The sequence below is a fragment of the Lagopus leucura genome, unplaced genomic scaffold, assembly GCF_019238085.1.
Source record: "Lagopus leucura isolate 7727_CA_CO unplaced genomic scaffold, USGS_WTPT01 Super-Scaffold_100001, whole genome shotgun sequence".
In the NCBI taxonomy this organism is placed as follows: Eukaryota; Metazoa; Chordata; class Aves; order Galliformes; family Phasianidae; genus Lagopus; species Lagopus leucura.
The window spans coordinates 61,261-67,373 of record NW_024962262.1 but is presented as its reverse complement, the minus strand read 5'-3'; the positions used below and the strand labels follow the sequence as shown (position 1 = coordinate 67,373).

General features: G+C 36.7%; 1 protein-coding gene across 1 annotated transcript in view; it reads left to right on the top strand.

The window, feature by feature from the left end:
- GUCY1A2 (guanylate cyclase 1 soluble subunit alpha 2) overlaps nucleotides 1–6,113 on the top strand; it is a 144,698-nt gene that overhangs the window by 97,151 nt on the left and 41,434 nt on the right. The gene's annotated exons all lie outside the window — the stretch shown is intronic.

The following is a 6,113-nucleotide window of genomic DNA, read 5'->3' as shown; positions in this document are numbered from 1 at the left end:
AAAAGAAAAGAAAAGAAAAGAAAAGAAAAGAAAAGAAAAGAAAAGAATTAAACAGAGTTAAGAGTTGAAATTTTGCCCTTTGGGAAAGAAAAAGAAGAAAAAGAATTAAAAGAAAAAGACAAAGAAGAAGAATCAGAAGAATCAGAAGAAAAAGGAAAGAGAAAAGGAAAAGAAAAAGGAAAAGAAGAAAAAGAAAAAGCATTCTTGGCTATTTAGGATGAAAGACATCCTATGAAAAACCATTTTGCCCCTTGGCTTGGGCTGGGAGGGCACTTTGCACATCTGCTGAAATTGCATGTTCTCATTCTGATTTGCTGCTGTGGAGAGTTTCCATGCTGAAGCATTTCTACTTTCTACTCTTATTACTGCCATTAACTCTTCAATGCTTTATTAGACAGAAGCAAACAAACAAATGATAATAGCAAAAAATAAAATTAACTATCAACACACCCACTAGGTTAATTAATAACCACTGTAATCCTAATTAATAATCCTGTATACACAGGAATTTTGTTACATCTTCACAGAGGTAACAGTGGATGAAAATCTTTAAAAAGTGAAAATCCACACATGCATAATGGTGTTATGCATTTGTAGAAAAAACCAAACCAAACCACAACCCCCCTTCTCCCCCCTCCCCCGAAAATTATAAATAAAGTTATCCATGAAAAGGAAAATAATTGAGCTAGGGAACCCATGGTAGCTGAGTTTTGAACTATTATTTCTCTTAAGTCAAGGGTCCATATTCCTAAATGTCTGTTCTCTTCTTCCCTCAATATGTCTTCCTGTCATTCTTATAGAAGTCAGGTTTCCATTACCAACTATCAAACTATTTTTCCTCTCTTCTGAGATGTAGAAGAAATGGAAAACACTGCACAAAAAAAACTAAATAAAGAGTGATATGAGTGATATTATCATACGCAATCCTATGAGGAGTCAGAGGAAGTAAGTAGTAATGCACTGAGAAACAAGCACTAATTTTTGCATTAAAATAGTGTTTTATTGGACTTTTTGCAGTTCAATCACATGTGCATGAACAGAAAAATCTGCTAGGCTTGAATTACCTCCCAGCTGAGTTAATAGTCACTGACTTTCTCACGGACAGGCTGCAGGGAGGAAATGCCTGCCTTATGCTGCATTGCTGCAGCATCTGCCTCTCCTTGTACTCCAGTGTCCAAGCTGTCTGCACCTTAAAATCAAGGAAGCCTCTTCTGGGTGGTGCCAGTAATAGGAATGAGGAACCTCCATTATTGTCATTTCAGACGCGTGTTGTCTTTTCTAGGCTCTGCAGTATTTTCTTCTCAGAGTCACCAATGTCCCTTCATTTTCTTTCTTTCATTCAAGCCTCCAAAGAGTGAAGCTGCCTAATTACAGAATCACAGAATGATTGAATGGTTGAATTTGTAAGGGACCTCTGTATGTCATCTGATCTAACTTCCTTGCTCAAGGAGGGCCATCCAACTATTTTTATCTACAGCCACAAAATTGTGGAGTTTAGTGGTGAATGAGGCAAATCTGCCTCCTTTAATCTGAGCTTTCTTTAAAAGAAAGAGTTGGTATATCTCTAGAAGCTCTCCAGTCTACAGAAGTAACACATCCTCCTGGGTAACACAGCTTGGGCACAACAAATGTGCTATGTGACAGCACTAACACAGCTCCCTCTGCTTTCACCCTCAATCTGATAGGAGAAAAAGATGCAAGAAGGGATCTCTTTTCCATCTTCTTTTCTCCCCTCCTTTTTTTCCTACTGCGTGAGGCCCACTGGAAATAAAAAGACAACAATTAAAAAATGAAGCTGAGTTGCATGTAGTTTTTTGCTGCATCCATTTCTGTAATGCATTTAAAAGACATAGCTCTATTTTCTTCCCAATGACAGGCTAGTTATTTTGTCCCTTTTGTGGGTCACTCCTGCTAATCTATTTTTGCTGGGAGGATTATACTCATTGGAGAAAGAGCTCTCATATAGAAAGGTTTTCTATCTTGCAAGGAAGAGCACCTCAGTAACCTGTTTTTTTGGGGCCTGAATCGCCAGCAGAACCTTGTGCAGCATTCCACAAGAGCTACCTTTGGGTTGTCCCATGGAGAACAGTGTCTATCTCAGTCCCACTGTGTAATTCTGTAGACGTGTAACCTTTATGCAGCTCAGGCTCCGTACTCTGTTGTCCTCAGTTACAGGACTTCTAGAGACAGCTGTCAACATCTCCTTCCCAAAGCCAAGAAAAAATAAATTGTATCTGTTAACGATAATTCACTGCTTTCCTTCCTGTATTCCCCACAAGACAATCAATTCTGAGAGTAAAAGTCAAAGTCTGCTGTTTTAAGCACCCTTTAAAAAGCTCTGTCACTTAACTGTTGTCATTATGTGGTGCTAAACAGTGAGTCACTGCTCTGTGCTATATTTGAGCAAACAGTTCAGATGTGGGGTGGATGCCGAAGGGTAATACTTGGCCTTCTGTTTGAAGCTGACAAGTTCAGCAGCATTGTTTAACTGTTTTAGAATAGTTTCATCCCCGTGGAAGAATGCATTTCCTGTCATAAATACATCCATAAAATAAATGTTTAATGGTATTTCAGCTTCCCTTCATACGAGGCATAGAGTATTTTTGGAAAAAATGCCAGTACTTCAGAGGAACTTGCAAGAGCTTCTTCTGTTCAAACTAGGGTAAAAGTCATTCAGTGTAAATAATCACTTTCAGAGACTCTATATTGAATGATCTGAGCTATTATTTAGACAAAATAATCTCTGTATTTTAGTATATTTCATGTTTGAGTTTGAATTTTGCTTTAATATTTAAAAAAGAAGAGGAAATGAGGAGAGGAGAGGAGAGGAGAGGAGAGGAGAGGAGAGGAGAGGAGAGGAGAGGAGAGGAGAGGAGAGGAGAGGAGAGGAGAGGAGAGGAGGGGAGGGGAGAGGAGAGGAGAGGAGAGGAGGGGAGGGGAGAAGGAGGGGACAAGGAGAGGAGAGGAGAAGGAGGGGAGAAGGAGAGAAGACGAGGATGGGAGAGGGGAGAAGAGTGGAGGGGAGGTAAAAACATTAGTTACAAACAGAAAAGGAGAAGAAACAAGTCAAAATACTTTAAGGATGCTGAGTTAATAAAAGGGCTACTTGGCTTCTTCCTTGAATTTGAGCTATTTGATTAGGGCAATGAAAAGAAAGAGGAAAGTGGTATAAACAAAAATGTCTTAGGATATATTGGAATTTCTTCCAGCTGTTAGAACTTTGATGGATCCAAGTGACTATTATCCAGAAGGAAGACATGATTTTTGTCTGGGTTGAAGCTTTCTTAAAGGAAGAAGAATCAGTCTGTAAGAGAGAGGTGGGAAGTGGTATATTTCTGAGATCTCATTTCTCCTTCCTGGAAATGGGAAGCACTCCATCAAACACATGACCCTGGATAATTTCATTTCTCTTCTTGCTGAGATGAAGCTCTCCTGGAGTGTGCAAAATAATCTTGATTTTCAGCTAAATACTATAAGATCACTTAAAGCTCCCACTGTTATCTTAAAATTTCAAAAGAAACTGATTAAAAAATGCTTATCTGAAGTGGTGATATATTCTTGAAATTTGATGTTCATCCTGGAAGCATTACGTGTTCATTATAAAAGAGTAAATATTCAGTCTTCTGTGAAAGCGGAGACAAATCTTGTATCATTTCAGTGGAAAGTATCTTTAAATCCATAATTATTAAAAACACACCTTTTCTGTCATCTCTGTAAAACGCCTGTTTTTCTCTCCATGACAGCTTACTTGGTAGAAGGCTTATTTGTGATGCTTTTAGAAAATGGATGAAAACAAGTAATAGCTACCTTAATAAGGAAAAAAAAAAAAAAAAAAAAAGAAAAGATTATATCCTAAAAATAAAGGCTCTTTTGGTGTGAAACTAATTGCTGTTACTACTTTGCTATTGCTATTTCTGAAGGCTGGTCATTTAGAAATTAAACTGTGGCCACAAACAGCACTGAATTACAGTTCTCATTTCTGTTGAGAGGATCAGCCTGTTTTACTTAAGCCGTTTGAGCCTTAACTTCAATAAGTGTTTTCTGTTTTTTTTTGAGTCTATGACAGTGACAATGGCAAAGAAAGAATATTTAATGGCACAAATATTTTCTTATTATTTCAGTAACTGTTTTTTTTTTTTTTTTTTTTTTTTTTTTTTTTTTTTTTTTTTTCTGAAAGAAAATCCAAAACACCAGAAACGTCGTGTTATGGAGGTAATCTGTTTGTCAGTAAATAAATGAGCTTTTTTGTTCTGAAAATCAAATTACTGAAGGGCATATCAAGAAGGACAATGAAAATCACTCTTCAGTCTAAATCCAAAATGTCTACAGTTAATTGCAAAAGTTTTTATGCTGTCTTTTGATAGGATTTTCATCTATTATTGTCTGTGATTTTTGACTGCATCCTGTGGTTGTCTTTGCGCAGTATATAGAGCTTTCTGTTTTATAGACCATCTTCCGTAACTGGCTATTGTACTTTCTTTTCAATATTACTAAAAGGTTTATAATCTCAAAACACACTGCTTGCTTGAACTTAGGAAATACCATTGATAATCATTTCTGATATTGCTAACAATTCCTATCTATTTTACCAAAAATGGTCCAGGAATTTTAGGTAATTGTTTGATTGTAAACTTGGTTAGCTAAGTATATATTTGTACATCCTAGTGATTTGAGAGCTGAGCTCATGTCCTTTGACTTGAGTAGAAAATCTTATGTATTTAGCTGTCTTTATTCAGTCTTTGAGTTCCTGTGCTGAAGCTACCATTTCCGAGTACCAGTTTGTTGAAATAGCTAGGCATGTTTAGAAAAAGTGAAACTTTTCCACTGTATAATAAGTATGTATGTCTTCAAGAATTTACTTAAAGTAAAAAACAAAACAAAACAGTTGTGTCAAGTGTACCACTCAGCTTGGTATTATTTCTAAGTCCAAAACACCAGTCTCCATTTCACTTTGTAAGAACTTTCTCAAAGGTAGAAATTAAAATATGACGTGGATTTTTTTTTTAATTTTATTTTTAAATTTATTTCTCTTTTCATATACCACAAAGCCTTGCATTTCTTAGGAAGGTGTTTGATGTTCAGTTTTACAGTCTCCCTTTTCTTAAACTTTTGTGAAGAACAAAGCATGATTACATTCTTTTGTTCTGAAACATTTTCTCTATCTAAAGGAAAAGATTTTTCACAGGCTTCAGCGAGTCCTTTGTTTAATTAAGTCCTTTGTCCCATTTGTCTTCAGAGTACCATCCTTTGCATACTGTCCTCTTTCTTCAAGTGTATTTTCATAGCCACATCATTGGACTAGATGGTCTTTCTGTCTGATACAACATAGTTGTACATACATACAACATAGTTCTTATATTCTTATCTGATTTATTGCCTGTTTCTGGTTATAGACATCTACGGCTGAAGTCAAGTTCTTTTTCTGAAGAAATGGAGCATTTTATATGTAAAAATGATCATTTACATCATGTGATTATGCACAGACATATAGGTTATGTTCTTTAGGTTTTGGGAGTCACAACACTTAAACTAGATTAATGCAGCTAAACAGGCTTTGCCATCCTTTCTATGAATGCCCCAAAGTCTGTGTTTTATATTCTAATTGCTACAGCCTCTCCTCCCTTCCCCGTAGCTGTAATCTGTAAATCCAGGCATTGTAACCATCCCATAGCATGCTGCAAACTCACCAGCTGACATTCCTTCCTGCTACCCTACCTTGTCTTTGACCCAAATAATTTCTCAGCAACCTTTGACTCAGTAAAGAGCTCGAAGACTGTTTTTTGTGCAATTCAGGAGATGTGCTACAAGTACTCAGACAGCTGTTGGTGTCAGCACGGGGCTAACTGGGTGCTAAAGCTGTCAGCCCAAATCATGTAATTTGATGGCACCGTTTGTTTTAAATGTTATCAGATCAGACTGAGGTGATATCAGAGGCAGCATTTAAAAACTTCACAGAAAAGGCACCTTGTCTCAACTGCTGCTTTTATAAATCGTTTTTGGAGGAGGGTTTCTGTGAGTCTCTAGGCAAAGTTAGAAATTCTGTTCCTACAAACAGTATTTAACATTGTATGCCATTTTTCTACTGAACTCATTTGTTCAAGTAGAGTCAAGGA